The sequence below is a fragment of the Cricetulus griseus genome (genome assembly GCF_003668045.3).
Source record: "Cricetulus griseus strain 17A/GY chromosome 1 unlocalized genomic scaffold, alternate assembly CriGri-PICRH-1.0 chr1_0, whole genome shotgun sequence".
Lineage (NCBI taxonomy): Eukaryota > Metazoa > Chordata > Mammalia > Rodentia > Cricetidae > Cricetulus > Cricetulus griseus.
This window is the reverse complement of record NW_023276806.1, coordinates 36224746-36236259: the sequence shown is the minus strand read 5'-3', so window position 1 is coordinate 36236259 and position 11514 is coordinate 36224746. Positions and strand designations below refer to the sequence as shown.

Sequence of the window (11514 nt, the reverse complement as noted above, 5' to 3'; positions counted from 1 at the left end):
GCTGGCTGACAAAAATCAATCATGTGCCCCTTGAAATAGAATAGGTGTGTATAGGTGGTATGTCTGGTTCTAGACTGTTAAAGGGAAAATGAATATCAACTATTTTATTATGTTTGTTCAGTTTTCAGTATTTGGCTATTTAAAGAAAATGTAATTAGGACATAAATAGGCAGTGTGTTCAAAGAACTTTTTGAAGTGATCAAAAGTGTCTAAATATAAAAACTACTGTGGTGTGTGTGTGTGTGTAGGATGTAGACTCAGTTTATGCTCACTTTCTTCCAGTGTACAAGCTACAGTGTATGGGGTGATAAGGTAAAAGTGTTCTTACACATGAAATACATGGAGAAACAAAGAACTTCTTGATGCTCAAATCCAGAAACAATACAGAAGCTTCCCTGGAAATTTTGGGATAAAAGTGGAAGATGGGGGAATGATTCCTTCTGCCCCGGTTGTCCTAAGCTAAACAGGATTTTCACTAGGTCAAATGACCCAGTTTACCTCCTCCAACAGCTCAGGCAGGCACCCAAAGATTGCTGTTCATTCCTACTAGGTGCTTGTTGCATATAGCTCCTTTATATTATTTATTGGACCCCTATTTCAATAATTATGAAATCTTATATTTACCTTGGGGTCACAAGCAAACTAGCTCGAATCTATGCTTCATTAAAAAAACAAAATCCTATTTTAGTAAAGTAACTTGCTTTGCATAGGAGAGAAGTAAGAAGGGTTAAGAGTTCTCTTTACCCATCTTCCAGGAGACTCTTAGTAAACATTTCTTATCTAAGGCTCAAGGGGCAACCTGCTGGAGTATGTTTTCTGTCCCGTTAATGCTAGAATGGGCTGAATAATTCTTTGTTTCAAAACATACTTTTTAGTATTTACGTGTAATTAACATTTCCACTGATAGATGCTCTTTTGTTTTGTCTCATTGGCTTATTTTAACTTTTAAAATCTTAATAGGCAACTTGTATGTCTTAAATATACTTAAAAGGCCTATGTATGGTACTACTGGGAGGTGGGAGGACCTTTAGGAGGTAAGCCTAGGGGACTTTTGTTTGCAGCCATGAGTTGGCCTGCTTTGCCATTACCTTCCTGCTATGAACTTCCTTGCCATGGGCCCAGAGTGACTCAGATGACAACCTATGAAAACCAAAATAAGCTTTCCTCCCTTTAAGTTAATTATCAGGAATTTTGTTACTACAATGGAAAGTTCCTTTATTTTCCACTTCATTTGTATAAAGTAGGGAATGTTTAACAAAACCATTACTTCCATCAAGTAAACTGAAATTACTAAAAACAATATGAGTTTTGCAAGGTTTTTTTTTTTTTTTTTTTTTTTTTTGGTTTTTCGAGACAGGGTTTTCTCTGTCCTGGAACTAGCTCTTGTAAACCAGGCTGGTCTCGAACTCAGAGATCCACCTGCCTCTGCATCCCGAGCACTGGGATTAAAGGCATGCACCACCACTGCCTGGCGAGTTTTACAAGTTTTTAAAACAATCAATCCTAAATCCCAGCACCTTGGAAGGAGAGGCAGGGGGATCACGCATTGAAAATTGATTCAACTACATAATGAATTTGTTTTATATGCAACGTTGTCCCAAAAACCAAGTATCTTCCAAACCGTAAAGGATAAAATCTAAAAGTGTTGTAATTATAAGGTTTTGTAAAATGTCCACTGCTCAGATACAGGTTCAAGCCAACAGAATGTCTTTATTAGCCGGCTGGTGACTACACTGGGTGTTTGGGACCTCAGGGCAGTCCTGAGCCTTTCTCAGAGTGAGCTTTTAAGCATAAAAACCACATCCTGGGTTGACACACTTCAGTTGGTCAGATGTGGAACTACAGAAGTCATAAAGTAAGTACATTTAGGGACTTGCCAGAACTATGGACTTTGATGGATTAGGTCACTGTTCTCATTTTGGCAGGTGTTGCTGCCTACCTACATGTTACATTTTAAGTCCCGAATGGTACTTCCATCACGGTGTCAGTTATGTTAAGATCTGTTAACAAAGGTAGGAACTGCTGTTTGGGGTTTTTATTTATGGATGTGTATGGGACATGTGCACATTCTTGTATGGTGGTCAGAGGACAACTGTGAGAGTCTCCTTTCACCATGTGGGTCCCAGGGATCAAATTTAGGCCATCAGCCTTGGCCACAGGCTTTATCTACTGACCTATCTCATCAGCCCGGAACTTCTGCTTTTGGTCTCTGTCATCCTGACCTACAAATATTTGTGTACTTCAACTTAGGATAGGTTCTATACTAACAAACAGTAAGATGAAAGTAGTGTAAGTTGAAGATGCATTTGATCTAATGTACCAAATAAAGCCTTACCTAGTTTCCCTGAAGTGCTCAGAACATGTGTGTTACAGTTGTACAATCTAATACCTTGATTAGCTCATCTGCCCAGCACAACGACAATCATCACTAGCCCAGGAAAAGTAGTTTCTGCTCAATGCCAAGTTGCTTTCCCCATTGCAGTCAGTTGTGAGTCAAGTCACTTGTCAGGGGCCATCGGTATTTGCACAACGGATGAAACTGTCTTGGTTTAGTGAGTGTGCACAAAATTTAATTCACTCAACAATTATTAGACTTAACGACTAACGAAGTCAGACTACTACAACTGGGAGTGAAGGAGATCCATTAAGGTCGTACATAGCCTGCAGCAGTCTCCTTAGTGTTAGCTTTTCTTCACTTCACGCCTTCAACTTTTCCTTGCCATCTTCTTCCATTCTGGAAACATTCATAGGGAACCTGTTCTGTGCTTAGCACTGTATGTCTAAGTACCAACAGTACATCTACAGGGTGTCTCGGAACCCTCAAACACATGCACATCTGAACTCATACACCCATTCCTGCATTTTTACTTTTTGTCTCAATTATGTCAGCATTCATGCACGGGCCTGAGGAGAAACAGCAGATCTCTGGCACTCCAGTTAAGCTGCTTCTGCTCTCTCCTGCACCACTCAGTTCAAGGCTCATCTGTTTGTCCCAGGAAACAGCTCTAGTTTATATTCTCAGCTTTCTCTTCAATCGCCTCCCTCATTCCAGCTCTCAACACTTTGTCTTTCATAGTCTTAGTCCATGGTCTACACTGAAGCAGAGGAATGATACGAAACACATCATGCCTCCGGACTAACAACTGCTCAGCATTTCCCCAGGGCTCGAGTGTGGACTCAACAATGGTGTGTGAAACATTTGGAATATGGTCCTGGGGCTTTGATCGTTCATTTGTTTGTTTTGGACAGGGTCTCACAACAGTGGCCGTTACTGTCCTGGACCTCACTAGACATATCAGGCTGGCCTCAAGTTCTGAGAACCACCAGACTCTGGCTCCCAAGGGCTGGGATCAAAGCCCTGCACCACTCCCAGCTGCTTCTCCAGTTCTGAGCAATAGGGGTTCCTATAGGTGCTCTCCAGGTGGGCTCCCAAAGCTTAGTTAATTCACTGCCGGGCTTCCAAAGGGGCCATTTATCACTGAGGCTGCATGTAAAGGACAATAAATGCAAACAGGGAATGAAGTTCAGTTGGTACAGGGTTTGCCTAGCATGCACAAAGGCCTGGATTTGATCCCTGACATCACATGAACTAGTGACACATGCCTGTAACCCTAGCACTCGGGAAGTAGATGTAGGAGGATCAAAGTTTAAGGTTATCCCCAGCCACGTATTTGATGTCTAAATAAATGTGGAGCTGTGGGGAGGATATTAATCATGAAGGCTTTGATCAGTCTATGGATTAATCCTTGGATGGACTATTAGAAGATGGTGCAAACTTAGGACCTTGTTGAGAGCAGGTCCTTGGGGACATGCTTTTAGGAAGTCTATTATCTTGCTTCTGCTACCCCAGGCCTGCCTTCCATCTGCTGATGTGACCTGCTTTGTTTCACACATGCTCCCGTCATGATGTTCTGTCTCAGTACATACACTGCAGCATCCAAGTCAAGTAACCATAGACTAAAATTGAGATTGGATAGAAGGATTTATGGCGTGGGAACAACAGAAATGAGACCAAGTCATAATATTTTTTTTTTTTTGCATTTCTGGATAGTGTGCATGCTCTGAGTATATCCTCAGCCCTCTTTAGACTTTCTGAGATAGGGTCTTTCTACAGGCAGACCTTGACCCTTGTGATGCTCTTGCCTCAGCCTTGAGTAGTTCATATTCTAAACCTGTGCCTCCAAGCCAGGCTCCATGCACATGGTGTGAGCAGAGACAGTCAAGGCAAGGCTCCATTTATTGACTTCCACATAAGAATAGAAGGACACTAATACTGACCAAAGAGGTGACTGGGCTGCTCGTGGAACAAGATGAAACAGCAAGCTTTTGATTCTTCAGGGATGGACTTGTCTGTTAGTTCCAACATGGTTTCAAAAGACATGCTTCTTGTGTGTGTGTATGAGCACACACACACACACACACACACACACACACACACACACACACACACAATTTTATTTGCTGGGCTGGGCTAATGAGTAGTCAGCTTTGCTCAGAAACTACTGAGTTTCTCATAAACCATTCTGGTCTCATGGTTTATAGACTAAGCCTGCAAGCTACCTTGAGAGCACAAGGGTGGGGTGGAAGAAACACCAGCTCCAATAGGCAACAGGTCAAGTTATACAAGTCTTGAAAATACATTTTCTTTTTCAAATAATGACCATTTATCTAATGTAGAGCTGGCCCAGGAGTTAGAACAGTGGAATGGACAGACACTGTAGGAAGACAGACGCCAAGCCTTTGGCTGTGTTTATCCACGGGATATTTGAAGGGTCCACTGAAGAACCTGTCTTAGCAAAAGTTCAAGTCTCTGCAAAATAACCCAGGCAATTGTTACATAACCCACATGTGCTATTTCTCATAAGCCAGAAGGAAGCTAATATATACTGCTCAGCTGTGTGATTCCCAAAGTTAGTCAAGGAGGAGCAAATGCAGTCAGTGATTTGCTGACCAGCAGCCAAGGTGGTTTGCAGGGTTACTCACGAAGCCTAGGGAATGAAGATTGCCCCTTAGTAACAGTTTCTCCTTGTCTTCCTCCTGTGTAACCTCCTCAATCCCCACAGTTCTCAGCTGGTGAGGTCATAAGCAACTCCTAGGTCTGTAAACATTCTGGCCTTGTAGCTTCATCAGTGTTTTATGAAGAAGCTGTTGAGAACATAACATGTAATGAACACAAAGTTAAGGGACCAGAATTTGCCTTTTGTTTCCTTGGTCAAGCTGGTAGTTCGTTTTCAAAATCCCTGAGACAAAATAAATTTAAATTTGTTTATCTTATTTTGTCACAGACACAAAAAGACTTCTAACTTCCCAACTAGAGGCTACTCATTTTAGTCTCCCTGGCAACGTGTGAGAATTCATGTTTCCCCACAGCTCATATGCTATCAAACACGTGGAAACTGTTTATAGTTTATAAATCACAGCATGTGTAGCCATAGCCAAGTTACTTTATTATTAAATGTTTTATTAATGAATAATTCATGATTATGAAGGGGAAATGTTTCAAAAATAGCAAACCCCTAACCTTACTAGACTGTAAAATAGCACATAAAAATTTCAGGCCAATGCAGCAAACTAGAAAATCCAGAAACCAAAGTGTATACAGGAATTTAGACAATGATAAAGGAGGCATTTCAAAGTATGGAAGAGATAGTGGGCTCATCACCAGCAAGTCTGGAGCAGAACTTCATTACAAAAGATATTCCAGATGGAGCAAAAGTTTAAAAATAAAACCACTAAAAGGAATTATTTTAACAATCTGGTGACCTTCAAACCTAGAAGCTAGTCAACACTGATAAATTACAATAAGTGAGTTTCTGTGAGATGAAAATAAGGTTTCATAAATAAAACCAGCACAAGTAGCCTGGAAAATACCATTTATTGCAAACATAAGGCTGTTTTTCATAGGTAAGAGACTACAAACTAATAAAAAATTATTATTATAGCCACCCTAAGGAGATGTGAGTGATACAATAGAAAAATGAGCTCACTACCAGGACAGATAAGTCACAGAAAAGGAAATATAAGTTACCTAATGTATGGGAAAGTGCTCATGCATAATAAAAACTGTGAGTTTAAAACTACAATTAGTTTGGTAATGGGTTTTGGGGAAACTGGCATTCTCACACACTGCTGGGGAGAACAGAGCCTATGAAGGGAATCTGCCAAACCTTATCAAAGAAGGTACAGATTAGGAATGCTGGAACAAACCTTCGAGCCAGCAACACAACTTCCTAGGGATCTAAAAGATACAACTGTGCAAAGAGAACAGTGTGTTCCCTGAAGCATCCTAATGGAAAATAATGGGCGCCTCAATGTCTTAGTATTAGGGGCTATTATTAATAGGACGCAACAGCACAAGGCAGCTCCACCTGTATTCACTGGGATAGGTGTAATATAACTGCAAAATGTCTTTTTATACCATTACCTATGGTCAGGAATACTAACCTATGTACAGAAAGTGCTAGCTTCTGCATTTCAAAAGATTTGTAAACATTTTCAAGTAGCCATTGTTACTACTGGCTTGTGGGGAGAATTTCAGGTGTCAGATACACGATAAACAGGGTTGTGTACTCTTTCCTGGACATTTACCGACGATTGTGAATTTTTAATGTTTTGCATGAACTAGGGGTTTTGACGGTACAATATATTTTTTAAAACTCCCTTCATTCCCACGCTTATTTGTATTTGGCGAAGTGGAACGCTAGCCTTGCGCAACGTTAGACCCGTCACAAGGGGACAAGCCAGGAGTAACTCCTGTTTGGCGCTGGCAGGCAGAGTGTGCCCCCTCCAACCCTTTGCACTAAATCGTGGAGGAAGAAAGCAGTCAACCCCAGAAATGCAGATTTCCGGGTCTCTTCCCAGATCCACCGAAATGGCATCCTGAAGTGACGACTGAGGTCTCTATTTTTTTTCAAGATCCACTCGAGATTTGGGGGAGGGGTGTGCACTTAGAATGCTCTTGGGCTAGCCTGAGCCGCAGCGAGCTTCCTCTACCTTGCTGGCGGACACTGTCAGGCTCCAGGCGTGGGATGTCACGCGAGACCCAGGCCTGCCCCACGCTCTCAGAGGCCCACACCGAGCCCCCGCTTCTCTACTGTCCCTCTTTTCCCTCTTCTCCCCACTGGGATCGGCGGGGTCGGCTAACGAGGAACGCAGGCCGGGGTGGGGGAGCTGCAGCTGAGGGTTATGCAGCAGCACGCGGCGGGAGGCGTCCTGCGGCGGGGCGGGGAGTTGAGGCTGTTTAGACAATTCAGAAGAGGAACACAAAACAAAGGTAGAAGTCAAAAAATAATTTCCCCGAGAGTTTTAAAAACACTCCGACTCCGCCGGGACTCGAACCCGGAACCTTTGAATGCCTTCAACCTCTAGAAGTCCAATGCGCTATCCATTGCGCCACGGAGCCACCTGTTGGAGTTTCCGCGCATCTGCCGTATTAAGCCAGAGGCAACGGCCCCGCGCCCTGCCCGCTGCAATCTCGGTTGTCGCCGGAGCCGGAGCCCGGCGGCCGCTACACCTAAGACACCTCCAGCTGGAACAGCCAGGCCCGGTGAGGCCGGCGGGCGCCCAGCCTCCCGGGAGCCGCGGCTGCTGAAGGGCGGCTGCGGGCCGCGGGTCCGGAGAGCGCCGCGGGAGCCCGCTTCATGCCGGCAGCGCCCGTCCCTCCCCGGCTCCCTGCCCGCCCCGCGCCCCCGCCTACCAGCTGTGTCGGGCCGGCCGCTCCCGCCCCGCCCGGGCCGCCGAGGCTGCAGGCCCAGACCGGCCGTTGCGCCGTTGCTCCGGGCCGGTGACGCCCGGCACTTCCGTCGCACCTGCGAGCGGCGAGGGCGAGCGGCCGCGCCCGGCGCTGCCAGGCGAAGGCAGCGACCCCGTCTGGTCCCCGGGCTCTTCCCTGACGCCGCCGGAACCTGCGGCTGCGAGTGCCGGCCGCGGCGACGTCTGTGTGCGTGCTTGTGCGTGTTTATCTGCGCGGGGCTGCGGGGGGAAACGGGCTTTGGGTTGCATTTCGCTCCCCACAGACCCAGAGCCGAATTTCTGAGGTCTCCGGGCTCTGGTGGCCTGAGAGGGGCGACGCGCCCCGCACCGAGGCATCCTCCCGGCAGCCGCTCCGCTATACCTCCCGAGGAGGGGCCGCCGCGCAGCCGCCGATGCCCGCGCGCTCCCCACGCGCGTCCGAGTGGGCGGCCTCCCGAGGCCGACGGCGCGCGTGGGGGGCGCGCGGGGGCGAGCACCGTGGCTGCAGGGCGCGCGGCCGAGCGCGGTGGCCGAGTCTCCTCCGGGCTCCGCGGCCAGAGGATCACCCGGCACCTTGGCTTTGAAGGGCGGGGTCGCCGTGAACCCGAACGGCTGCGTGGGGAGCAGTGGGTCTCCAGGGCCCCCCATCCCCGACCCCCATCTCCATCACAACTACCCCGAAGCCAGGAGGAGAGAACTATCTAAATAAAACCCCGGTTGCTATGCAACGGCCAGACAAAAGCCCCGGCTTGGGCTCCAATCAGCGTGCGTCTCTCCGGGCCCCGCCTGCATAGGAAGCGCGTGGCTCGACCTGATGCTGCCACCTTTACACCGGACCAGCATCGGTCTGTGTCCACAGGGTGGTCCCTGCCAGGCAGAATCAGGCATCAAAGGATAGGTCCTTGCCTAGCACGGTGCACTAAAAGAAGAGAGGGGAATTCTCTGGAAGAGTCTAGGGGGCGAGGGCATTTTTATGTTAAAGGACAAGTACCAGCATCCCCTTTCTAGAAAGGAAAACCGCAGCAGTAATAAGTTAAATCACACACATTGGGGCTCCGTCTAGTGAGGCGAACTGTAAAGAGCCAGATTTTATTCTACCTTGCAGGCTATATATATTATCTTTCATGGCTTTATCGATATGGACAACAAAAGCAGTAGCCAGAGGGTCAGCATGTTTGTGTTGGTTTATGTTGGTTCCCTGAACTCAGATTCTCTCAGGAACAAAGCATATGGGCCCCAGATGCATGCTTGAACACAAAATGGTTTTCATTATAGGAGAGGAATGCTGAGCTTGGAAACTAGTACTATGTTTTATAGTGAGCAGTAAGCAAGCCTGTTCTTTGTTCTTCAGGGAGACATTACCTCATCTCTCAAAATTGCTCCTTGCAAACACAACTTTGAAAAAAAGGCCCAAAGAAAGAGTGATGGAGTCTTGCATTCTTGGCACACCCAACAAGAGCGTGCAATGACACTAGTGTTTGCCTCTACAAACAGTAAGTGGCAGAGTCCTGTCTGATGCCAGGACTATTTCACTCCATATAAACCATTTATTTAGCAACGATTTTAAACATTGTTATGACTCTTAAAACGGGCCATACCCCTGAAAATAGAGCAATAAAATAACACCAGCCATTTATAAACAGTATCCTTATGAAGGCTGCAATGTGCCATGCGCTGCTGTAAGTTCTCCAGTGGTTCTTAATGTTGTTCACAGCTCAAGTAGGGAAAGAGATGCTCAATGTTCTGTGGGAAAACCAGAAGAAGAATTTTTCCTGGGGGCATTGGCCCAAAATCTCAAATTTTGAGGAATCATTGACATGATTAACAATTATGACACATACTCCTTAAGTTCTGAGAAAGAGGAATACAGAAAGCCATACAGTAAGGAAAGATGTGCAAGTAATTATTTCAACTCAACAAACCAAAGAATTGAAGATATTTGACTCCTTCCACTGGTTGAAATTTAAAAATTCTTATCTATGAAGAACAATCCTGAGATAGCATTAGCAGGAACTGTGGGAAACCAGGCTTGTGTGAGGCACTTCAGACAATCAAGGTTGTCCTTGTCACAGCAGAATGTGTGTAGAGCCTCTCTGACAGAGTCTAGCTTTGGGGGTAGGTGTGTTATCCTAGAACAAGAATGGGCTGTGTATTTGGCTGCTGCAAAAGGAGAAAGATCCAATAGGGGTTCTCCTTTATAAACTAAGAGCTGACTGAGGATATATATATAATCAGTGAGACACATGAACCAAGAATTCCTGCAAGGACAAAAAGCATCTTTCTTCTGTCAGCAGAGGGAGCCAACGCATGTGTTACTGGCACCTTCCACAAAGCTGAACTCTGCCCTTTGCTAGAGCTCCCCAGACAAGAAGGCTCTAGCCCAACAGGACCTTGTTCGGGTGTTCAAACCCAGTTCATATCTTTAGGGGTTTGCCTAACAGGATTATTACTTTCCTGTAATGGAAAGTATTAAACACTTTCTATATTTGCCCAACAGGATTATTTTCAGTTGCTATGTTGTTCTAGGTGCAGTGCCCGGAAGCCATTTCTGCACTCTTCTGAATAGCTAAAAAATCTATTCCTAACAATTTTTATTAACTTGGTTTTTCTCTAGAAGGTAATGTTGGTGAGTATTTTGGTATGACACAGTTAGGCCCACTGTGGGAGATAAAGTATAAATTTAAAACATAATTCTTAACTTCAAGGACAATGCAAATTCCCTGAGAGATATGTGACCTGAGGATATGAAGCGCTATGAATGTAATGTAAGGGAACATAGGAAAGACTGGCAAGTTGCAATTGGGTATCCTGACAGTAAAATGTCTTTTAGTCTGAATCCCCAAATAATAAGCACAGACTACTATGTTGATTGTAAAATATACCCCAAAAGAAATTTGCAAAGGATAGATTTTTAGAAAATAGTCAATGTCTCAAAAAAAAAAAAAACCCAACATACAAAAAATAGAAAACAGGGGTGGGGGTAGGACGGGGTGGGGTAGGAGGGGTGAGTGTGAGGGGAGGGAGAGGGAGAAGGGATTGACATGTGAAACAAGCTTGTTCCTAATTTAAACTAATAAAAAAATAGAAAACAGAAGTAACAAAATCTCTGGTAGTGGTTTGAAATATTGGGATATGGAGTTGGATTGATTTTCAAATCTTGGATCTACCTCTTTGTTTCAAGACTTGATTTCTAACTTTTCGGAGCCTTCTTTTCCAGATCTGAGAAACTATTGAGGTGTTTTGAGAAGTAATGCTTGCAAGAATTTATCTGGGTCTTGGCGCAAGATAAATATGACAACTAGCTTTTGATATTATTATTAGCAAACATCTCTCAGGAAAGAAAGAAAAAAGAACTCTCAGATGCTGGAGGAACAAAGTTAAATTTGTTACAACCCTAATAACAATTCCCATCGCTCTACGGAACCCCTACACAGCATGTACCATGTTTGTTACCACTGCTTGGAAACAGCTAAACTGAACTTCAAGGTTTTCCCACGGTTTTTCTGCATAAGTTTGAACAGCCAATCCTTTTCATTTGTTCAACTACATGGTTTCCACAAACAAGGGTGTAGACCACCCCAAAGAACTTCAGAAGACAAGTGTCTTGCCAGATAAAATCTGGACAACATTTAAGGGATAGAAGTTTTTATCCTAAAATATTTAAGTGCTGAGTTTCAGCCAAGCAAATAGCCAAACTATACTAAGCATCAAGATGGGAGAAAAGGAGAGAAAACAAAAGTTTCAAAGGTGAAGGAAAGCAGGCATTGGGCCAGAGAGAATGCT

General features: G+C 44.9%; 1 non-coding gene across 1 annotated transcript; it reads right to left on the bottom strand.

The window, feature by feature from the left end:
• Nucleotides 1-7317: 7317 nt before the first annotated feature.
• Trnar-ucu lies at nucleotides 7318-7402 on the bottom strand. Its single transcript is given in 2 exon segments — nucleotides 7318-7353; nucleotides 7366-7402. It is a non-coding gene; the product is annotated as a tRNA-Arg (tRNA).
• Nucleotides 7403-11514: the final 4112 nt, after the last annotated feature.